Source organism: Vespula vulgaris, chromosome 8 (assembly GCF_905475345.1).
Source record: "Vespula vulgaris chromosome 8, iyVesVulg1.1, whole genome shotgun sequence".
Classification (NCBI taxonomy): domain Eukaryota; kingdom Metazoa; phylum Arthropoda; class Insecta; order Hymenoptera; family Vespidae; genus Vespula; species Vespula vulgaris.
Window position 1 is genome coordinate 5933735 of NC_066593.1, and position 27624 is coordinate 5961358.

General features: G+C 32.7%; 1 protein-coding gene across 1 annotated transcript in view; it reads left to right on the forward strand.

The window, feature by feature from the left end:
• The window catches only part of LOC127065547 (zwei Ig domain protein zig-8-like), a 270879-nt gene that overhangs the window by 89120 nt on the left and 154135 nt on the right, over positions 1-27624 (forward strand). The window lies entirely within an intron of this gene.

Consider the following 27624-nt stretch of genomic DNA (forward strand, 5'->3'; position numbering starts at 1 on the left):
CAGTAAATTTACATTTACCTGGAATGTTTTAGAAATCTTAATTACTGAACAAGCGTTGTATTTCACAGCAAATGATTAGAATAGTAATTAGTATTAAAATATCAAGTGAATTATCGATTATATTGATTTGACGTAAAATTCGAAACGCGTATGTAAGTAGTTTCGTACTGTTCAAAGAATTCATTTCTGATTCTCAAAGGATTCAATATATATTCAATATATATATATATATATATATATATATATATATATATATATACACACACGTAGTTATATATACTTTAACTCGTAAAGGACGGGAAAAGTGAAATTCGACTTTGTACGAGGTCACCCAACGAATTTTCTCTCGGAAGGATCTTTACAACTCTGGCACCCAAGTGTTTTATTGTCCTCGAAAGTCTCTTCGCGTCATAGTTCGGGTCGAGTACGTCTTCGAAATGTACGTAATTTTTCGAGACTTTCCAAAAATGCTTAAAACACTGCTAGCTCCATAGAAATTCTCTGTCAAACTCTTCATGAATAGTGAACCCTCTTCATGAATTCTACGGGCTTTAGAATTTTTCAAGCGCCACCATCTTTGTTCATTTTTAAAGATACTGGTACGACATGAATGATTATTATTATTATTAATAATAATGATGATGATGATGATGATAACAATAATAACAACAATAATAATAATAATAATAATAATAATAATAATAATAATAATAATAATAATAATAATAATAATAATGACGATCATAAAGATTGAGAATACGTATTTCAATTGAATACATATTTCAATTTGATATAGTTATTCTCATCATTCTCTCTCTTTCTTTTTTTTTTTAGGATACTATTGGAAGAGATCGAAAATATTGCAAAGATGAAAAGATTGAAATTCCCGAGCCGTGTCGAAATATCGTAGTGCTCTAGTTCGTTCTCGCGTTTCTCTCTACGGTTCACCTCGTAATTTCTCACGGCTTTCCGTGATACCGTTCGCGACAGGTTTTACAAATCATTCGACTGTTTACGTCTTTGCACCGTTCTCGACTCCTTTCGCTATGTTGTAACCCCTTTTCTCTGTCTCTCTTCTTTCTCTTTCTGTTTCTCTTTCTCTTTCCTTTCTCCTATGTACGTATGTGAAAAGGAAGAAACTAGAGTAAAAGGTAACATTTGCACCCTTTTCACTTCACACCCCCTCGACTTACGTTCCGATTTTCTTTCCTACGAATTTGCAAGAGACGTTCACCCGACTCGTTTGCACGCATACGAACATTTCATTTTCGAGAAAGGTCGTGCAAGCCGACGACGTTTCATTTTCGGGAAAAGGTCAGACAAATTCACGGTACGATACAATTTTCCTTTTCGCGACTTTTCTCTCTCTCTCTCTCTCTCTCTCTCTCTCTTTCTCTCTCTCTTTCTCTTTCTCTTTCTCTTTCTCTTTCTCTTTCTCTTTCTCTTTCTCTTTCTCTTTCTCTTTCTCTTTCTCTTTCTCTTTCTCTTCCTCTCTCTCTTTTTCTTTCTTTTTCTATTTCTTTTTACTCTTATCTTTATCGTAGTTTTTTATAAATGGATTTTATCGTCTCTAATGACATATCCCTATTTTATATATATATATATAATACGCGCGTGATCGTATGTGGTATCTATCTTTATCTATCTATCTATCTGTATTACGTATGTATGTATTTGTGCATGCCTTTATATATATATATATGTATATATATTTCTTCATATTTATTTTGTTTTCTTTTCTTTACGTTTTATACAAAGTATTCCGTAACGTTATATAAGAAATAAAGATTTCTATTATTTGTTAAATTAGCAGATAATTTTACATCTTTTCAGTAACAATCGAATCATTAATCATTAATTAAGTTAATGTTTTCATTTCTTTCGATTAATTTCTTAGCTTTCCACTTTAATGTATATTTCTTTTTTACGGTGAAGCGTCGTTGCGAAACATCTATCTACACTATACATTGTTTTTCGTACCTTACAACATATATTTTACGAAAATATCTTAGTAAACCAGTAGATCCGTGATGCAACCGAACAAAAAATGAGTATGTAAGGGAAAGAAAATTTATGTACATTACTGTATGTACATGTACGTACATCTTCACGAAGGAAAATATACTATAAACAAAAAGCAAAGCTAAATGAAGTGGTACGCGTTAATTTAAAAACCGAATAAAAAGTAACTAAGCTTCGGAAAAAGAAAAAAAGAAAAAAGAAAAGAAAACTAAAGATTTATCAAGAATCCAATCAAAATTATTCGGTTTTGTTAAGTTTCGACCTCGCATCGAGTTAATGATTATGATTATGATATTAATGAAATCGTATTTTTCTCCTATGCATTTACAATAAAAAGTCCAGAAATTATAGTTGTGATGTAAAATAGGACAAAAAAACAATGTTTTAACGGTGTCGTTCGAGATGAACATGGTACCAATCAACGTGAAAAATAGTCACATCTCGTCTATTGTCTTCCCTCGCATTCCGAAAAATTATTTTTTTTTCGTATTTATTTGGCACATCACTTATATACACACATATATATATGTATATGTATATATATATAATATAAATATAATATACGTATATATATACGCGCTCGTGTGTGTATATATACGTAAGTCTAGAGCATCATGAACTTTTCTACGTTGATTGGTCGATTGGCATGCGCGCTTGGAAACAGTTATCTGTCTCTAAAATTTATTTCTAGTTTATTCTATCTTTTTTTTCCAGTTTTCTTTTTTTTTTTTATTGTTGTTCTTTTTTTAACGATGCGAAAAAGTAAACGCGCGTTTGCACCTAGATATACCGTTGCCTTGTTATATCCAGTTTTCAGATTGTTCTGGTCGGCGATGCACGGTATGCCAGGAAATTCAAATTATTCTGCCAACGTGGAACATGATATAAGCATTATTAGATGAGAAATAATACAGACAATGGAATTAACACGTATTCGTTCCCTCGCACATATACATATACTTTCTAGAAAAAAATTTCACACGTTGAATCATAGATGCAATTTGTTACTCGTTGATTCCAGTAATCTCCTCGAATTTATCTCTTTTTTTTTCGTATTATTTTATCGTATTTTTTACAATAAAAAGAAAAATACACACACACACACACATATATATATAACAAAATTAAACTGTCTTCTATGTCGATGTCGTATTATCGACAATTTTTTTTATTCGCATTATGACAATACAATGTGATAGGATGTTATCTGGCTTGCATTAAAGAGGATTTTATAAAGTTTTATTAGATTCAAGAAGAGTATTACGAGAAATAAATATGATAACGTTTATAAATCTATCTTTCTTTTGAAATAAAAAAAAAAAAATAAAGAACAAGAAACGAAACAAGCATTGGAATCATTTCGAAAAGATGTTACTTTCGTATCGATCCAACGTTGGATAAAGGAATGTGCCATACAATCGATTTCGAATTAGAACTTTAAATCATTAAACGTTGTTGCGAATATGGCCATTCATTTTGATGAACGGTACATAATTAAAGCCAGATGGTTTGACCGCTTTTGAAGAAATTCAATTGAATCGTTCGTAAATATTTCTTGAATATTACAATGGATATATCATTATCCTATATAACGTTGTTATTAATTATTAATTAATTAATAACAACCTATATATTGGTTCGCATGAAATCAACCTTTCATAATTATTTCATTTATTTTACATAATTGATTTATCGTAGATTAAAGATTAGGAAAGTATTCCAAAAAGAATTTCGAAAGTTAGGTCGAAAATATGTTAAGAGTTGCAGGAAGGAACAGAGAGAGAGAGAGAAAGAGAGAGAGAGAAAGGAAGAGAGAGAGAGAGAGAAAGAGAGATGGAAGACAGTTGTTTCCACGAGTTTCCGTCGACAGCGTTCTACAAATTTATTACTCGGAGTTCCATGGTCGCGAACGTTTCCCGTCGCGTCGGGGGAATTATAAAACAATCAGGAAAATCTCAACGGGACGAGTGTCGCGAAAGGACTCGGACGATCGAAAGTTTCTCTCCATGTCGCATTTGATTTGATTTCTCCAGTATGCACTTACAATTATACAGGGACGAATCGCTTAAAAATTCTCGTCAATTTCGAATATATTTGATATATTCTGAGGACCGTGAAGAAAAATAATATAGAAATAAATTCACTTCGATCGAAATTTTATAATTTCTACAGACCTAATTCAATGAAAAATAAATCGGACAATCTTTACTTGATATGTATACCATTTAACTTTGTCAGATCATTATTAGTTCATTTTAGATTATTATCAGATCATTCTGTACAACGAATCGAAATATTAGATCGTCATAGATTATAGTCATTATATTATCAGGTCATTCTCTATTACCAATCGAACAATAAAAAAAATCTTAATACAATAAAAAAAAAAAAAGAAAAAGAAAGAGAATAAAAAAGAATTGATTGGAACAGATGTTATTATTCAAGGGTATGAACGAATACAAGCTTTTTCTTTCTTTCTTCTTTTTTTAAATCGAACTATTAGATTCAGTGAATTAACACTGGTCTCTCCTATCGTTATTGCGTGCAACGTCCTTAGAATTTCTATCTGTTTAGAGGGGGTAGGTATTCAAGTAGGGCTCTTAAAGCAGCTTGGACGAGATGCACGTCGTGATTGCATGGTTTGCGCGTTGAAAGCGTGGCATACTGCTCCGAAACCATTCTGAACCATCCTGAACCATCCTGAACCATTTTCACAGTGTCACGTGACTCCGGACGAGTCGAGATTAAAACGGTACAACGTGGGCTCAGAGCATTAATTCGATTAAAGTCGGGGTGTCACAGTGGTCGACGCTTTCTCTCTCTCTCTCTCTCTCTCTCTCTCTCTCTCTCTCTGCTTTTCCCACCCCTTCTAAGGGACGAATGTGACTAACTCGAAGAGAGAAAGAGAAAGACACGTAGAGAGGGGTGAAAGAGAGAGAGGAGAAGAGGAAGAGAGCTGGAAACGACAATTGAGAGTGATTGAAAGGCGCGAGGAACGTTTGCCGGAGCGTCGAATTAATTTAGCGGCTTTCAGGGCCACGTGAAACACGTGTAACGACGCGCACCCTACCTACCTATCTACCTATCTACCTACCTACCTACCTACCTACCTACCTACCTACCTATCTACCTATCTCCCTCCCTCCTATCAAGTAGAATCTATTCGTACAATTCTGACGTCATCGTTCAAGGATTCAAGCGGAACATGTCTATTGTTACAACGAGATCGACTATCGATTGCGTTATCGTTTGTTCTCAACATCCTTTGTTCCAACACTAATCGATTTGGTTAATCGAAACGAAAATTTTCCATGGATATTTTTTGATATCGTTCCTTTTAAAATCGTACATGGATAATATGTAATCGATTTAATTAGTATGTATTTGGTTTAGAATTGAATTGAATTTAATTTAATTTAAGCATTTCTCTTTTCTCTAATTGCAAGATATGTATCTCTCGGAACGGTGATATTTAATTTCATTGTTGTTATACGATAATCGTGAGAAGATAATTGTTGGGTGGACTACAGGCAGAATTAATTAGAGGTTCGAATTTATATATCTATCGTTAGTGAAATTTCTGATTTTGTATTGGAGGGATCACTTTTGATAAACTGATCAGACATCGTTAGTAAATATTCACCTAATTTAACAGGGATAATGTGAGATTTGTCGATTATCATGAGTTGGGAATAAATCATGGATAGATTTATAAACAATAATTATATGATAATTGATACAGTTAATAATGATACAATTATATGATAATCTGTTATCGATATATATATATATTAGAAATTATTTAATATTTTGTAAAATTCTTTGGTTTAAAAGAGGAAGAAAAGGATTATAATTATTAACTAAAATAATAAGGAATTCTTTTCGTTTACTTCTTATTGAAAATTCCAAGCGAGTTTTATCAAATCCTCTTTTTCTTGGAATGCTTTTTACCTGCACGGAGAAACAAGAGGTTCCATGATGGTGTTGGTGTGACATATCCGACAGACGTTAGAACCAACGGAGACCAAACTGCGGGTAAGCCGATGTTGTTGGCCAAGCCCGAGAGACATTTGCTGCGTGTCGCGGCCATTTAAATTGCAGGAAGGACCCTCGGGAACTACTACCGGTAATATCGGGATGCTGCGCTCGTGATCCAAGTTAACTGGAAGCGGATACGCGCAGTCTGGTGCATATGTATGATCCACTCGATTCTAGTTGCTAAAATGTGTGAGAACGTGTGAGTGTGTGTATATGCGCGAGCTTAAGTCGACGAACTTCGATCTTCTTGGCTCGAACATTGGACTTTACTTTATCAACCAAAAAAAAAAATATTCGTTAATCCAACAACGAACAAGTTTATTGGCTATGTAGTTAATGATTAGGAAATATACAGAGTGGAGACATTTAATGGGTGCACGTTTCGATTAACTTTGAAATTATTCGATTTATAAAAAAATTGTTTTATACAAAACTTTTATAGTTTTTTAATATCTATATTTCCGATTTGTGTAAATCGTAATTTATGAAGAATATATACAAAGTATATATATATACAGAATAATTTTTTATAAGAAGTATAATTTAAAAGTTATTCGATGATCCAGTCAGTATATCTACAAATAATTTAAATAATATCGAATAAAAATGGCTTGCCCGTTTTATCATTAAAATATAGAATTCACGTTCGTCTTCGATTTTATATAATAATAAAATAAAAATAAATACGTCGTAACATCATGTTCGTAATTAATCAATCATTAATTCGCGAAATTGTTTTAACGAGCGAACGAGTTGCATATCAATTCGAACGTTGTCTCCTTGGAAATAATACTTTATGTTGGACGAATGAAAATCAGATTTCGTTTACGAATCTTTGAGGTTAATCAGAAGCTCAAGAAGCTTTTAAGATTCGTTGTACGCGAGGAACAAAGCAAACAGAGCGCAGCGTGTCGTATGCTCGGTTTACGATCGACACGTGCACGTTCTATTCTCGAATAAAATTTCAGACCACGCGTTCCCAAAGCGCAAAGTGCCGACCGGTCTGTTAGTTACTTCTTCGTTGATTAACTTCTCGGCGACGAGACGTTTCGCGTTGTATTCAAGGAGAAAACAAACTTTTGTCGCACTTTCAGCCTCCACAAACGTTTCCTCTCTCTATCTCTCAATCTCTCTCTCTCTCTTTCTCTCTCACGCTTACTGTTGCCAATTTCTCGACTTTATCGACTTCCTCCTTTGCCACTCACTTTTTCCCTTTTTTCATTCTTTCTTTCTTTCGTTCTTTCTTTCAAATAGTCTTCGAAAGTTTGTCCTTATCAGTCGAAAAGTACATATAGGAAGAAAGAAGATAGGAAAAGGTTAAAAGTAAAACCTTACCTACTCGTATCGCCGACATGATGATTCGCAAAGGGAGTCCCTCTTCTTTTTTCTTCTTACTCTTCTCTTCTTTTCTCTTCTATTTTCTTCTATTCTCTTCTTTTCCTTTCTTTTCTTCCCCCCTCGTTTTTTCCCTTCTCTTTTCTATTTTCCTCGTTTCTTTCGCTTCTTGCCTTCGTACCTCGGTGAGACTTTTTGAACTTTCTCGGACACCTCCGGAAACTCCGGAATCCAGTCAGGTGGCACGTCCTTTCTTTTCCTTTTCAATGGTTGCTCTCCTGCGAATGTAAACGAGCTGAACATGTCGACGAAGGATGCAACTCGACGTCGAATCGAGACTCTTCTCTCATTTTGCGATTGCTATCGATTTCATTCGTCGACCTTTTCTTCTTCATTAGAATTGCAAATAGGCGCCCTTACCTTTTCATCCCCTCTTTCCATCCCTCTTCTATATATTCTCTTATATTCTCATCCGAGAACCATCTTATTTTCAATGAAGATAAAAATGTTAGTGAATCACGTTCTATCTTCATCATCCAAGTCTTAATCTCGGTAATTCGATTCAAAGCTTTTCGACGATTAAACGTTAAATGAACAAATTGAATCCTGTAGTGCGATTGATGTCGTTAATTAATAATTAGAAAAAAAGAAAAAGAGAAACATGGAAAAGAAACATCGAAATCTACGTTTTAACCGGATCAAATTTATCGTCGTTCGTTATCTTACTATCTTTACATCGTCTTTTTCATTCTTCTGTTAGAATTATCATAGGTACCATTAAAAAGAGTCGTTGAAGAATTATTACACGGGACATCTTCTTGAATTCCTTTCTATTTCAAGTGAGAACGAGGTAAAAGAAGAAGAAGAAGAAAAAGAAAAAAAGAAGAAAAAGAAAAAAGAGAAGGAAAGAAAAGAAGAAAAAGTATGGCTCGTCCTCGAGGTAGTATCTCGGCCATCTGATATGAAGATTAATTAACCGTAGAGACCCTAGTGCCGCTGCGTCGACGTCCGTAAATTGAACGGCCGAAGTCAGACTACCTACTGATTTATGACGTCGCGGTATATATCGAAAACTTCTTACAACAAAATACTTGCATTTGCATTGCCTTAAGCTACGGATTTTTTCCGAAGTAGCTTCTCAAGCAACCTGCCAAGTCCTTTTTAATGATTCTAATGAGATGTAAAAAAGAAGAAAGAAGAGAAAGAAGAGAGAGAAACGAAAAGAAAAAGAAAACAGAACGATCGTTACTTAAAATGGACAACACTGTTAACAAGCCTTGCTCTTTTCTTTTCATTTAGAAATTTTTATATTTTCCATTTATCGTTGATTTACACAATTTCTAAATTTAACTCATTGAGAATGATGATTATATGAGAAAAAGATAAACTCACAAAACGACGATACAACATCGCTAATATTTCACGAACGGAAGACGTGTTTCGATCGTTGGAAGATATATTAGATGTTTCAATATCGAATATCTTAATGCGTTTAGCTCCGAAAACATCGTCATCGATAATCCCTACTACGTCTTACTTTATTTGATCAATTCGATGTACCGATCTGACGAAGAAACCACGTTAGCCACATTAAAACGTCAGCTTGATTTTCGTTCATCGATCTTCGATATCCAAGAGAGCGATCTCTAATACCCTTATGAAAGTGATCTTTCTTTAACCAAGTTTTTATTCGTATCTAATCATTACACGTGTAAGACGTCTTACTGTGCTTCAAAATTAAAAAGAAATTACGTAAACGTGAAATTCAAGAATTATGAAATATACTAGATATATAAGAGTTGATGGATCACTTTTTTTTTTAAAGCTTCAATACATCGTCGATTTAATCGATGTTCAAAAAAAGAAAAAGAAAGTTTTGGACGTGACAAAAAGAAAAATTATTTCTTTTTGCTCGCATAAGAGTTCTTTACAGAGATAACATATATTCCAAAATGTTAAACATCCTTCCGTGAAACCTTGATCTTTTAACCATTAATAGCATTATCTTTTTCCTCAAAACTTTCTTTAAACTTTTAGATTATAGAAAACTTTTAGAAAATTTTAACAATTTTCAACCACAAGATGAATATTCCGTAAGGAAGACATTTGCATTCGTGTTTACCCGAATTTTCAGTACGTTTTGTTACTTTCACCGCTTGAAACGTCTCCTTAAGTTTTCTAATTCGTTGAATTACACCTAATGATCTATTGAGAATTGGATTCATTTTATTTAATATTGTGTCTGAGTTGCATCACGTGAATCTATTTGTTAATCGTCTACGAACTATCAGACGAGACATTTGATTTGGTTCTGATTTTTTATTTTCCATTGCATCGTTTACACATTGTTCCTCGTTTAATAAGTCTTCGTTATTGAAAACGATTAACACATAAAAATAAAAAAAAAATCTATCATCGGATTCACATCACGTAAAAAAGTAACAGTACATAATCTTATTTTTTTTTTTTATAAATTATTTAATCACCCTTCCTAAAAAGACAACAATTTTCAGTAAAATTTACTTCTAACGAGTTTGTCCTTTATTCATCGTCTTCTTATCTTTCTATTCTATTTTCGTCGATGATAAGTATTCAAGTATCACATCATCCTCTTCTCGTTCTAGTCTTCATCTGAGGAACATTGAAAGCGCATAGTTATAGTTCCGCACAAAAGAAGTGAGATAAAAGGCAAAGCCAAAAGTTTTCAGTCTGGCGAGCATTGTTACAGCGTTGAGTAATCCGACGATTTTTCTTCTACAATTTTTCCCTTACGCTTCATCACTTCTACCTTTTATCGACCACCGATGACGTTGAGACAAAGTGCATTACTCGCGAAATCTCTTCAACAACTGGAATATGTGATTTTTTGACCAATCTCTCTCTTTCACTCTCCCTCTTTCTTTTTAATTAAGCTTTACGCTTAATTATAATCATTGTAATTAATCTCTTACTACCAAAAACAACGATTTACATTAAAAATTACATTTTTTTTTTTTTTTTAATTACAAGAATTATATTTCACGATTTGATGAAAAACAAAAATGACTTAGCAAAGTGAAAGAAAGGGACGAATTCGTGTTTGAACAAGTAGTCACTGATAGAACAAAAGAATGGAAAGAAAGATAAGTGTAAAATGGAAATTTTTATCGTTCCGTAGTTGATCTCTTGCTGTCTTTTTTATATCAAGATACTAAATGTTTCCTTGATAAAGGATATTACAAGTGAGAATAATGTCTGGAATGTTTGTAAGCAATTTAAATTCCTTTCTCGTTGTTGTAGATACCAACATTCGCTATTATCGTGAATTCAATCTACAAAATGAAATAACTTGTATGTACTTTAAAGTTTATATATATATATATATATATATATATATATATATATATATGTAATACTGGTATATTATGTACAAGTAAGTCCATATCGAATGTAATTGTAACAGAGGAATCAATTTATCTAATCTTTCATTTTGATCAGCTGGTATACATCATTGTAGGAAAAATATTTATAGAATTGTATATAATTAAAAATAGAGTTGATAGCACGTGTTCTACTTTAGTTTTTACCTTATTCCTATTCATTAGACGAACTGAGTAATTAGGCAACGTAGTAGCTACACGTAGAAAACATTTTTAACGTGCTTTAAACAATTTTAACGCTCTAGATAAGCTTGAACGTGAAACTTATGCGAAAGCGACACAACGTTTACGTGAAGTATCCTTATGGCAACGTAACTCCGTAACTGGTCTTTTCCCAAAACATGGCGAAAGTGTGCATAGCCCTGTAAAACAAAGTTTAAGTTTAACATAGCTTTCGAACGAAAAACTTTTGTGACTTGGTTATAACGATAACAATAACAATAGCAACAACAACAACAATAATAATAATCGTATTTATGGGTACATATAATACGATCTTAATATATTTTCGATCGATCGATTATCATGTATCATAGAGAATTATACAAGAAACTTTCTACAATTCGTATTTCATTTACCTCTGAGAATAAAAAAAAAGAAAAGAAAAAACTTGTAAACTCCAACGAGAGGATTTGCAATTGGAATATAGACTTTTAATTTCAATCTATTGGTCATTGTGTTTTAATTGGATTATCTAAACTAGTTTGAAATAGGAAATAAATTGTTCGAATTCCGAAAGAACGGTTCGTTCGAGTGTCTGATCAGTGATTATGAGCTGAAGATCTTCGTTAATCGAAACGATCGATTAACGGATCAGGAAAATCATTAGGGATGGAAGGAGAAGAGAAGGAACGAAGAAGACAGAGATAGAATGCGAGAGAGATAGAAAGAGATAGAAAGTGATAGATAGAGAAAAAGAGAGAGAGAGAGAGAGAGATATTCATTTTCTCTCAAGAACTAAACGCGTCATCCTTGTCGAGCGGATACGTATTACGGGCTATCCACGAGCAATTTCAGCAGTTGTCAGGAAAATGGCTTTTCGGAAATGTCATGTTCAGTGTCGATGAATTCCAAGGTTGTACCTTAAAGACGGCTATTAACGTGGCACAGGTATGGAAATTTCTCTTTGGGGTGCTGCGCTTCTATTAAAAGGAATACGTCTGTGTGATAGACACACACATAGAGATAGAAAGAGAGATAGAGAGAGAGAGAGAGATGAAACGAGAACGCAAAGTGACACAAATTTTCTAGGCCGGCAATTACGACAAACATATTTAAGATAACATCCACGTATTTTCACGATCTTACTATTTTCCATCAGGATGATAAGCGTCTCTTTACATAAAAAAATGGAGAGACCCTGATTAATTTCCAAGCCTAATGGCAATAGAAATAATTTCATTTAATATTACTGCAGTCTGCATAAACTTTGTGGAGTATATTCGTTGTCTCTTAATTTTTGCCGATCTAAAGTGAAAGATAGAGATTTAAAAAATATATTTATATGGTTAACAGGTTGAAGTTAAGAGATACAGAGAAAGTGATATAATGTACGTGAGAGAGAAAGGAAATGAAAGGAAAGGTAGGAGAAAGGATTTCACGGTGTTAATGAATCGCGTGAGAAATTCAATAAACCTTGTAACACGTCTTTGTGAATAAAACACTTTCTCTTAATACATTGCCTCTCGTCTTCTCTTATATTTAACTGAAGGGCAAAAGAGAGAAATAGATAAAGAGGACGAAAGAGAAATAGAGAAACTTCAATAACGTTTAATGAAATATCCTCCTGAGCTTTTCGTTCATATCTGTATTAATCCAAGAGAAGATTTGATATTCTCTTTAACACGAATTATATATATATATATATATATATATATATAAAATTTAAATAATAGTGTATATAATTGTAAGAATAAAATTAATAAATATAAAGTATAACAATATATATACATACGTATGTGTATGTATTTCTTGTTCACGTCTCAGAAAAATATATATATTATAAATAAATTATTATTATTATAAAATATAGAAATATATACATACATATATATATGTACCTATTTTTTATTCACGCCTCAGTGAATATAAAGACAGCCGGTTTTTTCGTTTTCTTTTTATATACATACAACTAAGTCAGTTTGCCTTTGACTCTGGCACTTTTCCTTTCCATCAAATACTTATTTTAAACACCACTAGTAGTACTATATTTATGCTTCTCTTTCTCCTCTGCTACAGCTCTTTCACTTGACCTTTCCCAACGTCTTCTTTCAAACGAGACCACCCTATAGTGGCTGTGCACTTCGTAAAGCAATGCTTGTAAACCTCCTGACCAAACTAAAGGACCTACTTTCGGTCGTTACGTGACCAACGGTTCACTGACCTCAAAAGCTCCATCTTCGAACTTTCCTGCAAATTTCAAAAGTTTCGTCACACTCTTTTTTATTCGATAAAAAGAAAAGGGAGACAGAGAAAAACAGAAAAGAGAGAGAGAGAGACAAAAAGAAAAGGAATCATCGTTTCTATTAATTATATAATAATATTTATAATGATATCTGTTTTATAGTGAAATTTGCTTACTCTAAAATTTTTGATTGAATTTTCTTTCTTAATTGATATTTTGGGTACGATAATTGATTTATCTAACAAGTGTCATTCGTTTGAAAAACGACGCTTGAAAAAGTTTTAGTACTAGTATACTTTTTTTTTTTTATTTCTCTTTGTTCTTTTTTTCACCTACATTACGAAAAATACCGTACTTTTTGCAACAAAAACCTTACCAATTAACGTCACGTAAGCAAGAGCTCGGATTAGTCGAAATTTCTTTTCTTTTCTTCTTTCTTTTTCTTTTTCTTTTTTTTCCTTTTCCTTTTCCTTTTCTTTTGTTTATTTTTTGTTTTCTTTATTTACCAAGGGCGGTTACCTCTTATTTTAAATCCGACGTTTATCGAGCGACATTTAACTCGTAGATTTTTCTTTCTCACGAGTCGAATACATCACCGTCGTCGGTACAAAAGCGTTCGCCAAGTGAACATACTTAAGTGAATATCGATAAGGAGTTAGATTATACGAACTCGTAAGTACTTTGCAGTCATCTAAAAAAGAAAAGATCGAAACTTTCGATGCACGTGATTTTTAATAGCAAAGAATAAGACTTCAAAAGAAATCTATTTAGATAGAAACATTTCTTATTTATTTCCTATATAAATTATTACGAAATAATTTACTCTGATTTCAAAGTTAAGAATTTCGATAAACTATTGTTTATTAAGATGATCAATATGTCAAAGATATAGCGTATATATATATATATATATAATTTTTTAATAATAACAATAAATAATACAATTCTCATTTTTTGATTTTAGTCGTTCATTCATTACATATTACTGCATGTATGATCATTCTAATTCATACCTACTAAATCGTAATTTGAATTCCAATCCGTCAATTCGGCAGAAACGCGTGAAATCGATCGAAGGGAAAAACGAAGAGGAAAGAGAAAAAATAAGAGAATACGTCTAACGGAGATGAGCTATTTTACGCGGATAGGAATACTAAACGTCGTTTTTCAATCATTCGTCGATGTCGTTCTACTTCTCGTCTGACACAAGCCCACAATCTCGTTTCGAAACTAACGAGCTTTTCTCGAGGTGCATGCGTCGGACATCTTTGACATGCAGATCTCACTTAGTTGTCGATAAAATTACGATATCTTCGCCTATTCGTTGATATGTTAAAGATCGAAGATACTATGATAGCTCAGCATAAAAGAGGCAGGGTAGAATCAAGAAGAGAGTGAAATATATGTCTTGTTATATATACGAAATATATATCTTGAAAATATACGAAAGAGTGAGACAAATAGATATATCGATAATTAAATGTACAAAAATAATTAAAAAAAATCACGAGTTAATAATGACAAGCGGAGACTTTTTTTCATTAAAAAGATTAAAAAAAAAAATAATGATCGTATTGCAATGAAGATACCAACTTTTTATTTTTCATTATATGCAATTAAATTTCGTCCTTGTTCCTGGCAATTATTTTCTAATCGATAGTTTAATAATAGTTTAAAAATCACTACCACACGAACTAAGGTGAAGTTCGAAAAATGTTAACTTTAAAAACTTCTTAAAAATTTACACGACAACGTGAATGCTCTTGATGAAAGCAATTAACGAAGTCTCAACGATGCGATACGATCCTTTACTAGAATTACGAAGAAAGTAAGAATTTAGGAGAAGCGAAACGAAGTTTGTACTATATCTTTCCTTGTTCCTCTTTAACGGACAAAGCGAACTTAGAGAATTTGGTAGAATAGAGTTTCTCGGTTTAATTCTTATCGTGCCTGGGGCTCGTTTCTTCTTGTGCCGGAACGAACGAATAAATAAAGATCAAATCACGAACATTTTACGAAACAAAGTTCAATACATACATATATACATATACAGAAAAAAAATATGTATATATACATTTTCCTATACAAGTAGATATTATATGCATATATACGTATACCTCGAAAAAATATATTGTTGACCTCTATTTCGACCTTATAAATATCTATCGTTTTCGTGCGAAGATCGATGCGATTCATGCATCCTTGAAAAAGGAAAAGAATAAGATGGTTTCTGTTTTTTTTTTTTTTTTCATTCAACGATAGGTTCAATTCAGGTACAATTTTTCGTACTACCTCTATTAAATTATTCTCTATTGTTTACGTATTCACATAAAATTTTTATTAGTGAATTTATAAGCGAATTCATTCATTAGAAAAATTTCATAGTCGACTTATTAAATTCGTCCTTTTAATTCCATGATTTGAGAGAAAAAAGAGAAAGCAATATTTAATAAAAAATTCATTCAATAGATTCCTTCATTGATCTCTCGTTTTTTTCTCTTGTATTTTTAATTTTTCTCTTACGAAAGCAAAATCCTTTTTACTGCACGATTGAAGTTTAACTCTCTATTTTTATTATAGTGTAGGATACGTCGTGAAATATAGTAGTTCCATCATATTATCGCTATTCACTGAGACGTTACGTCGATCTTCAAGGGGAGGTTCCCTCAATTTCGTTCGTTTTATGCAAACCATTCGAAAGGGAAGAAAAGCCTACGAGGGTGTATACGTCCTACGAAAGGAAATCTCGTCGCGGAAGGACCCTTCCTGAGTTAGAGACACGGATGGTCGTAATAAACACACTCGTTTCACGGAGAGATAAACCATCCCCTTTTCCTTTTTTTCCTTCATAAAAAAAAAGAAAAGAAAGAAAAAATAAAAGCGACGCTAAACCGAACTATATCCCGCGTTGAATTACACGTATCAAGGTTACGAAAAAAGAAAAAAAAAAAAAAAGAAAAAACTTTATAAAGCGTAACATCGTCAAGTGTTCCTCATTTGTGAACTTGGTGAAATTAATTTAGTAATTACACTTCACGTTTGAAATGCCGATTTTATAAATACGGGTGCGTTACGTAATTATCATATAATTTAAAACGTCGTTAATGAATCCACCAAGTGCTCTCCGAGTATGCTCGTTTGTTTAAAATTCACGTTCGTAATCTCACCTCATTTCCGAAATAAATTTATCATGGATAATTATGGCGTTTAGTCCATCAAGGAAATGTGTTTGAAAGTAACGAACGAGGAAAGATGGAGTTTACTCTTTGAAGTAATTCACGTGAATATCTTAAAACAAATATAGGAAAGAGTTGTTAAAATCGTATCGTTTTAAATGTTTTACGTTATATTTAGTATTTGGCACATATTAATAACCGGTGCTAGTTTTAATATTGTATTTTATACATATATATATGTATATACATACATATATGTAAGGTAGGTATAACTATAATATTTATTTGTTGTGGAAGTAAGTCGACAACGGGTTGGGAAGGAAAGGGAAGGAAGAAAACGTAGAAAATGGATTTTAATAACGAAGAGAGAGAACGTAAAAAAGAAAAAAAAGTCTCGTTATATTTCTTCGAGAAACCAAGCTACTAAAGCATGCTCGAGAAATGTCTCTAGAAAATTTTTAATTGGTTATAACTCGTTAAAAAAAAAAGGAAAGAAGAAGAAGAAGAAAATCATTAACTTTTTTTTTTTGATACTCTTCTTTTTGATATTTGATTTAGAGAATTTTGATGTTCCGAATAACGAAGAGAAATGAGATAAGCTATTGTAATTGATACGTCGTTTACGGTCGCTCATTAAACTAAAATTACTTTGCTTACGGAGTTTTCGGTGTATACACATATATTGCATTTCCTTTATCTCTTTACGTTTTCGATTTTCGTGTTTACGACGTACGAAAAGTTAGTTCTCCCACTTTCGTAAGTAAACATTCGCTTCGTCGATAAATTCGAGAACAATTTCGCGCCTGTCCAGATTCTCTTTTATCCCTTTTCGTATTTTTCTTTGTTTCTCGTTCGAACTTAGAAACTATTCCATGGATACTGACTGATAATTGCATCAAACATTGTCACTGATATAACAGTATTCAAAAAATATATTCTAGTTTTCAAAACGTTATGTTTATTTAAATATTTCATATCGAGGCGTTCATTAACATTTTCCCGTATCTATTCGAAATCTCCAAGCTCACTCGCACGATTTTTTAATATTGACTCGGATTACTGAGATTAGCATTGATGTTGATGTATGTATCAGATGCATTTGCTGAAGTATCTACCTCGTTCTACCACAGGATTGAATTCTACTTTATTTCTATTTACCTTCCCGACTCGCTCGCACATTAAATGCGAGATACGTATTCTCTCTCTCTCTCTCTCTCTCTCTCTCTCTGGCTCTAAATCGAGGTTATTACCCTGGTATGAATTTGATTTTTGCGATTTTGAAATTCTCCGTATTGCGATACATATATTCTGTTTAATTAATTCACGAAAAAATAACGCGTTTGGCCGATCTGATATAAAACGATATGAGTATGTATAAGATTGTTTTATAAATATTTATAACTACAATGTTATAAATGTTTAAAAAATAATCCGCAAGTACGAATAATTATTATTTATATCTGCAATGGCATTCAATGCATTAATTACTGACACGAATCGATCTTTTTTTTTGTCTTATCTTTTGAAGGGAGAGAAATTGTATATACATAGAAGAAGGGTCTTTAAATCGATCGATAAACCGCATCGATTCAATGCGGCTGGTTTATCTCTATCAACGATGAACGTATAGGTCAGATATAGATACCCTAAAGAAAGAGAGAAAGAGAAAGAGAGAGAGAGAGGATCGAGAATAGAGAGCAAATAACAAAAAGATACTTTAGATCGTATCGATGATACAAATCTAGAACGTTCAAAGCTCTCGCTAACTTCCCGTAGAGTTCGTTTGATCAAAAATAAAAAAAAGGAAGATAGTACTCGATTGGACAGGGAGTAATTTACTTCTACTACTTTGCCAGGTGTTTCGACAGCTCGTGAAATACGAACACACAAACGTACATACGCGTATAGTTATGTAGTATTGTAGGTATTAAACGAGTTCAACTTTACATCTCTCTTTATACAGACAAACGATTATTTCTTTTTCAAATAAATCGAGTTAATTTACAATGAAATTATTCCAAACTGACTTACATCGTTTATTCATTCATTCATTCATTTATTTATTTATTTATTTATTTATTTATTTATTTATACATATAGTTTTTGTTCTGGAATGATAAAATAATTACTACGGTAAGAAAGAAAATATTACAATAGGTAACTACGCATTTAATTGTTATTGATCGAATTTTGTCGAAAGTTGTTGGCAATAAAAAAAGAAAAAAAAGAAGAAAAAAGTTCGGACGAAATATATCGTAGATAGTAGGGTATCTAAAAGAATAATTAGAAGGTGTACTTTAGTAGGACACCTTCGGAGCGCTTCGTCGACCATAAAAGTAATCAGGAGAGAACCGTGCGGACGCACCAGACCGCGTAATAAGCAGCTACTTTGCCAACCATAATTGAGAAGGTACCGCCGAGCAACGACGTGCGGAGAACTTAATACAGTTTCAGGTATTTATTTCAGTATTACCGCGAACGTATTTCTTATTTATCGGTCGGTCCATTCTTGCTACGGTGTTGGTTTCTACCTCCAAAGAAATATAACTATAGTTGAGATACTTGCTTTTTCATGATAAGTCAGTTGAACAGTTCTTAGTAAAACTTAGTTTCAAATATGATAAGATTCTTTTTAAATGAAACAAATGATAATAAAATGATCTCGACGAAGAGTAAAATGATAAATTATATATGATAAAAATAGAAAATTATCGATAGTAATTTTTTTAATTATTAATCTCTCTCTCTCTCTCTCTCTTTATAACTCTTATTATTATTGTTAACAATTATGGATTATCTTAATATATTGGTTTCTATGATCCTACAATAACTATTATTCTCTAGGATTTTCTAACGATGATTCCGCTATGGTTCGTTTAATCTTGTCATCGGGATAATGACACATAGTACATTCGTCTTCTCCCTCGATATTCATTAGTTTGTAGCTTCGATCCGTTCACAATGTTGTCATACTAAACCGAGAAACTTGGCATGTCGATGATAACTCCGGAGAGTTGGCTGACTTTGCGGGTAAAAGGAACGGAACTTGGAGAACGCTCGATGGGACACCGCGAAAGTTCATCGATCATGTACGCGTTTATGACGACACGACTAAGCTTCAAGAGTTAGAACGATATCGACAGCTTCTTTGAAAACAGTTAATTTACGATAGAAAATCTGTTCGTTATAGGATCGATTAGAAAACTTTCAAATAATTATGAATTCAATTTAATTATGAATTTAACGCGTATCTTTCTGTCGTTTGACACACAATTTTCAAACGATAATTTTATATGATACGAATTTTATATAGTTAAATTGTATCTTTCTCTCTCTCTTCTCTCTTATTATTACAAAATTTTCACCGAATCAATATTCGATTAAAAACGCTACAATCCGTACGATCTACACATATCGTATAAGATACGCACATATACATGTAATCTTTACTTCTTTCTCTCTTTCTCTCTATTTTATAGTATTAATTGTTATAGTTAGGTTGCACCATTTTTATTTTATTTTGCGTAAAATATTTCATAGCTGTGGTAGACCAATTTCTAGTAGAAATACTGTCTTTTCTCTCTCTCTCTCTCTCTTTCTATCTCTTTCTCTTTCTTAATTATTGCAAAATTTTCACCAAATTAATATTCGATTACTAACGCCATACTTCCTACAATCTATATCGTATAAATACATGTACATGTATATATACTCTACTTCTCTCTCTTTCTCTCTTTAGTTCTCCATTTCCCTTCATGCATTTCTCAAGAAGCAAAACGTAAGACAAGATGAAAGCAGCGTCCCATCGAGACCAAAGCAATGTAATTAACGTTTCCAGATCGAAGGAAACGAAGCGATCAGTAGTCGAAGTCATTTCTGGAAAGGTTTATGTCGTTGGACCCGTCTATCGGGTTATATTTCTATCGAGTAGAGCAAAAGCATCTCGTGATATCAACCGAAGAACCAAAGGAACGAGAGAGAGAGAGAGAGAGAGAGAGAGAGAGAGACGTTCTTGTATCAATGAGTATTGGAAAGAGAAACTCAAGTCATTTGGGAACGACAGTCTTCGTTATATCTCGAAATATGGCTTACGTCCATCTTATTTTACCATCCGTTCTCTCTTCGTTCGATCGATCGAACAAGAGAAATTACAGAATATAACCCTGTTCATTCCGAAACAATGGAGAATTTAATCAGGCGAATGTCTGGACAACTCTTAGTAAAATGTAATCTATATTTGTTTCTGATGTCTGTCTCCTTATATTTGCGTTCGTACAGATATAAGAAAGAGAGAAAGAAAGAAGGAAGATTTTAATATTCGCAGAAATAATTTTCATCTTGTTTCTTTGTGTTCTTTTAGATTTGTCTCAACCTTGACACTTCACCATTGAGAATTATTTTATTATATTTGTAAGAAAAATTGCACGAATCTTTCTTCTTTTTATCTCTCTCTTTCTCTCTTTCTCTCTCATTCAAAGTTCGCTTATAGCATTTAATCGAGTCACGGAAGCAAATCGGCGTACAATGTCACAATCATCAAAAGTAATTTCATGCTCCGACGCGAAACGCGAGATTCGCAATCCGTTTCGATTGTATTTTCGACATTGCCGTTTACTTCTATTGCTTTTATTCGCGAAAATGGATTTTTGCTGAAATGGTTTAGCCCGTCGCTGAGTGGGCATAAAACGAGAGCCCTTTTATAATTCGATTATTCGGAGATATATGTACTATGTCTGTGTTTTTCTTTTATTACTTCGAAAGAATTTGAATTAGTTTCGTGTCGAGTGACTTAACGTCGATCTTTCGATTGTTCACATTAGAGAAATCAGTTTGTGAAACTAAGATGAGAATAAGATGAGAATATTCGGTGATCTCGTTATTATCTTTCTCTCTCTCTCTCTCTCTTTCTCTCTCTCTCTCCTTCTCTCTTTCCCTCTTTCTTGTTGTTACGACGAAGTACTTGCTTGTTGGTGAAATCTAAGTTCTTCTCACAGGTACCTACCTATCGAAATAGAAGACGAGAAGTAGAAGCAGATGGAGAATAGACAGAAGAACAGACTTGATTCTCCTGAGAGTACCAACAACTGAGATATGTATATAGGGCAGCAGTTAGCATAGAAACTACGAGCATCCATTAAAAGGGACTTTAATCTAAACTAATCCCCCTGTAATCCCTCGTTAAGCTTCCTATATAACGCGTGTTGCGGAGTTCGTTTACCCAAAATGTTTCATTTAACCGTGCCACTCTTCTCGTGTATGTACATGCCTCCCTTTTCTCTCTCTCTCTCTCCCTCTCTCTCTTTTCTATCTATCTCTCTCTTTCTTTCTATTTTCGTCTGCATATACGAAAACAGAATCGTTTTATTACATCGATGGTTTAGTTCGCCATATGTTTTTATTCTAAAGTTTAACAAACTGAAGCACCTCAGAAATTTTGCCAAAAAATTATCAATATGATAATCGTATTATTTTCATAAGCTCATTTCGATTTTCTTTACCTTCTATCCGATTACTTCTCTATATAATTATTATCTGTGCTATGTAAAGAAAATTTTTAGTTGTAAAAAGTGAAATTATTATCGATCAATTATAAGTTTCATAAACATTTTCTATATTTATATATATATATGTGTGTAAGATGTTTCAATCTATCGATTATTACTTAATTATCAATTTAAAAGTAATTAGTCAACATTCTCTCTCCCCTTCTTCTCGTAGCTGTCATCCCCTTCATTTTCACTTGTCTTCTCGAAGGAACAAAAGTAATTATTTTCCCGTACATGTTGCATCATACACATCCCTGATGAGTGCAAGTAGGATGCTCTTCTAGGCGGTAAACTTTCAAACCCGTTTGTGTTCCACGTCGAGACGACGTTCACGTAAATGCATTGAAGCTTGAATTTGGTAGGTGGATTAAGGGAATATATAGCAACATTTAATTTGACATACAATTTCATTTCAAGTACCTTTTCAAAAAAACAATTCTGTCGAATGTTTCAAATGTATTATCAAAAAGTACTCGATCCATCAGGAATCTTTGGGAATATCAATTTTATTCGTATAGAAAAATTTCCATTCGTTATTTTCATTGTTACGAATGAAATGTTACAAATGTGAACGCTTGAACATTTTCAAAAAAAAAAAAAAAAAAAAAAAAGAAAGAAAAAAAACTACACTTTTCATACGTTACTCGTTCAGACAAACTCGTTGGATTGTAAACGACGTAATAAATATAATTAAGTGTCCATCGGGATTGAAGGGGATATTGTTATATACATTTCGATTATTTTAAACGACAATCAACAACAGGAACACATGATACGTGGAACTATTTACACGTTTCAAAGGGTCACCGTAAAGTACGGTTGCTTTGTTTGATACAGGATTGTAAGATCACGGTCTACTCAAAGTTTACGACACGTCGTACACGTTAGGAGAAGTTAATTCCTTAGGACTACGAACCCTCTATGAAATGGTAACCCACAAGAGTTGCTACTATACGACATTGACAAATTACGTTGCTTATAAATTTTACATAAAGCACTTTACATGTATACGCCGTTCTATTGCTTTTAACGTATGTATATTTGTCCGCATACTTCTTTCTCTCTCTTTCTCTTTTTGTTAATTAACTCACGTTGAAAAAACGAATCGTTCGTTTCATTCCATCCTGCAAATAAAAACATTCCTGCGAACGGTAACCATTTTTTATATCAGTTTGTTTCTCTCTTCTCTCTCTCTCTCTCTCTCTCTCTCTCTCTCTCTCTCTCTCTTGAAATCAATTTATTTAACGACAGAGAAAAATGCGATTGTCGTTATAAAATAAAAGAATTTCAATTTGCTTTTATTTTATATCAGGACAGTAAAGAGGTCTTCGAAAATGAAGAAATATCTTGTTTCAAATTATTTCATGCGAAATAGGACATACGGCCTCTGACCTATATATGATTTTCCGGAAAGCTGTTGGATATTTGAGAAGACTGATCTCGACAACCTCTTTTCATCCTTGTCACACGCACGACGTTTCATATATAGTCTATGCCTTCGTGTTATATTAATATAAATTCCTAGATCCGGATGAATACGAAGGTACTGACAATGACCGACTAACCTAAATGTCTCTACGTAATTTCTTGAAGAACATCGGAGGACGGATTTCTTCGTGATTAAAATGGGAGGATGCTATATATTTACGTACGTTAATGTAGTAGCAGTAATAGTAGTAGTAAATATATAGTAAATATTTCGTAATCATTTGTATCAAAAAAATTTTTATCTATGGAGAAATTTCGTTAGTGTAGATATACGAAATAAATATATACTAAGCTATAAGGTAAACTTATATTAAATCTAAAATGTATGAAAATAAGAAATATTAAAATCTTTGATACTTTCATTTTGTTAGAGAATTAGAATGAACGAAGAAGTTGATATAGAAAATTGCTAAAGTTTTCATTGGACAACAAAATAAAACATTTCGAAAGCGTACTGATTTGCTTAACTTTCTTAATACTCTGGTACTTTTTATTCCCCAGGTATACATACTGGGAATGGAAACCGGTATTCGTAAAATTAGAAGTGCCTGCGGTCAATAGACCTGCAACGAAACTCTATTTGACGATCTTTAAATCTATTTTTTTTTCTTCTCGTTTAGTTGTCTGAAAAGAAAGATTGAAAATATTAAAAACAGTTTGAAAAATGATTCACCATTGCGTGGAATGTGAACTTCTATTTCTTTTTTTTTTTTATTATTTCCATTCTGATTTTAATCATATCTTCGTTGAAAGTAAGGAAATTTTAGTTGAATAAGATATAACAAGAGAAATCTACATTGCAAAATGTAATTATGAACATGTGAACGTACGATGACGTTATTTTTTTGACAGAAAAGATACGAAATAGAGAGAGAGAGAGAGAGAGAGAGTAAACGTGCTTTAAACTTATTGTTAGTACAGTGCATATATTATACACCATATACGTATGTGAGAGAAACGAGTCATTAAAATATTTCACCCGTTGTTTCGTGCTTTATAATGCGTATCTCGTGGACAGAAACTTAATATAAAAACTTTCGTTCAGTTTCGAACAATAAGGATGGGTTATTATCATTACGCAAGCCTCGACGACATTTATATTCTCTTTCGTTTTTATTTCTGCAGGGTTTTTTTTCTTTTCCTCTTTTTTTCTTTTTCTTTTCTTCCTTTTCTCAAAACCACAAAGAAGACATTCGTAATATCTGCATTTTATTTTCACATGGGACATCATTTTAATTTCGTTGAAAATCTTTCGTCCTAGTAGAAAGAACGTAATACACTACGGAGATTTGTAAGGTCTTATTAGAAAATACGTAAAATATTATGTGGGTAAAATGTTATGTCGGTTTATGTAACATCTAACGAATAATAAGAGAAAATAATTTTTAAACTTTCCGTATATTACTTTACAGTATTTATCAAATTTTAATTTATCATTCTTATACGTGCGTTTTAATACGCGTCGTAATTTCAACGTATTCGAAGATTTTATAATACGATTAAATGTAATTTTTAATCCTATTAATACGTCGATCGTACGAATTACAATGGAAATAGGTGTAATATGGGTATGTGTGTTACGTACATTGTGGAACGAACGCGAACGATATTTCATATTTTCTGATCGGCCATATATCGTGCCCTTTCGAGGAATTACTTTTACAAAATGGTTGCGATTCAATAGAATTGCGAGAAGCAATTGCGTTAAACCGAAATTTTCTTGGCATTGTTCTCTTTCTACCCCTCGCGAAAATTTATACCCGACGACATTGCCACGGTCCTCGAATATTTTTCGTTCTTCGTTTTTCATCCTTTTAATTTTTCTTTTTTTTTTGTTTTATTTTTCTTTTTTCTTCCTCCTTTTTTCTTTTCCGAACGAAGGACATAGGACATAGCATCGAGATTTTTTAGAGTAATCCATTTGAAGATGGACACGTGTTCGATACGCTAACAACCGAAGCTTTTCGGCTTTTAAGATAAGTGCTATATTTTACGCAAATCGTTGCTATAAAAAAAAGAAAAAAAAAATTCGTGAATTTTGGAAAGCCTACGAAAGACATTCCTAGAGACAGAGGACGAAGGGACGAGAGAGGATGCAAATTGAACATTTGTGCATATCCTCGAAGTATTACTCGTAAATTTGTCGAAACAAAAATCTTTTTCTTTTTCTCCAACGAAAAGAAAAATTTCAATTATGTTTTTTAATACTGATCTCGTTCCGAGCTTCGTGAGCGGCTTTACATTTTCGTTATTGGTACGATCAAAATTCAACTTGCGTTTTTTCTTCCTTCTTTTTCATTTTCTTTCTATCTTTCTTTCCCTTTTTTTTTTTGGTTTGACATGTTTATTGCGGCTTCAATTGCTGTGATTTTTAGTAGGATCGTCCAACTTCGTTATCGCGACGCAGCAGAAAGAATAAACGAGGAAGAATAAAAAAAGAAAAAAAAAAGGAACAGAAATGCGAATATAAAAAACAAAAAAAAAAGGAACGAGAAGGACGCGTTGCCGAGATAACGTCGGATAAAATTCGCTTGTAATAAATTTCGGCGCAAAATGAAAAAGTCCATGGCAAGCTTATTTCGAAAAAAAATGTCACCCAAGGGAAACGTCCGAGTTAATTAAGTGACCTGGTAGAAATAAAAATGTGACATTTTTTTTGTCACTCCAAGAGTCCGGAAATTCGACACTTCTACATTAGGCTATTTGTACAATCCTTTTGAGCGTAATGAAAATGATCAGCTTGTAAAAAAGTTATCTAATATCGTCATAAGCAAGAAAAAAAGAAAAAAGTAAAAACAGAACAAAACTGAAAATGAACACGAATATATTCATATACACATACATATATGTATGCCAATTTATATCTTTCGATATTATTTGTATTGCTTTTTATGCGAGAGTATAAATAGATAGTGATTGTCAATAAAATTTAAAAAACGAAATAACTCGTGGAATATAAACACGTAAGATGCAAAAAAAAAAAAATACTGAGACGTAACAAGAAAAAAACAAAGATAAAAAAATGGAAGATATTTGTTATCGGTTCAATTTATTCAAATCGTCGAGCTTTGCGTTACCCGTTTGATCATGGAAAACACTTGGGATTTATTTATTTATTTGTGTGCTTTTTTTTTATTTTATTTTATTTTATTTATTTTTTTATTTTTTTCCATAGCATGTGGATTCGACCGGTCGAGCTGGCACCGTTTAAAAAATCGTATATCGTTGTTACAAACGCCGTTAACCGTGTCGCGTTTTGCGGCTTTATATCTCTTTGCGCTTGTGCGTCTACAGGAGATATAGGTGTGCGTGATTTATAACTCATAAATGTACACCCCCTTGGTGCGTATGTCCATCCTTTTTCTCTCTATCCCTCTCTCTCTCTCTCTCTTGTCTAGCTTCGATTTCCATAGATACAAAGAGAAATGTTATTACGGCAACGAGTTGTATGCACATAATTCTTCACAATCAGCAGTTGAATCATTGGTCGATCGTAAGAGATTCGAAATTTATTTTCCGTGTAGTACTACGTCGGGATAGAGCTTATTACTAGAATGATAATCTCGATAAAGAGATAAAAAATGAAATCGATTTTATTCAGTGAAAAAGTTCTTATGAATTTTCCTGCTTACGTTGAATATAATCAGCTGTTTTCTGTTTATTTTCTTCTCTTTTTCTTGCAATCATGACAATCACTTGTTCGAAGAAGAAATTTAATAATTCAATCGTTAATATATCGAATTAGATTGGATAAGCATTGGTACATATTCGTGTGGAACTTTGTATAATAAAACATATATGACAATTTGTATATAATCGTGAGATAGGTTGCTTTTTAATTAAATTAAATAAATACACAAATATAAAAAAGTTAAACGCGCGCGCGCGCGTGTGTATGTGTGCGTGTGTGTATGTATGATTAGAAACAAATTCTATTAAATTATACATTTCATTAGTAACATCGCTAGATATTTTCTGAAAACGTGAATATTTAGACAGACAACTGATTTACGATAAATACTTAGATACTTATTATTCTCGATCGGTCATAGCGAAACACGATAATTTGTGGCATCCCTTTTATGTGGTAAGTGATGATACGTAATGGTATACGGTGGCAGCAATTTACTGCAACAGTGTTTTGCACTTCGCGACGAAACGTGCTTGTTGGGTGCCTCGTTCGCTAGCTATTCGGA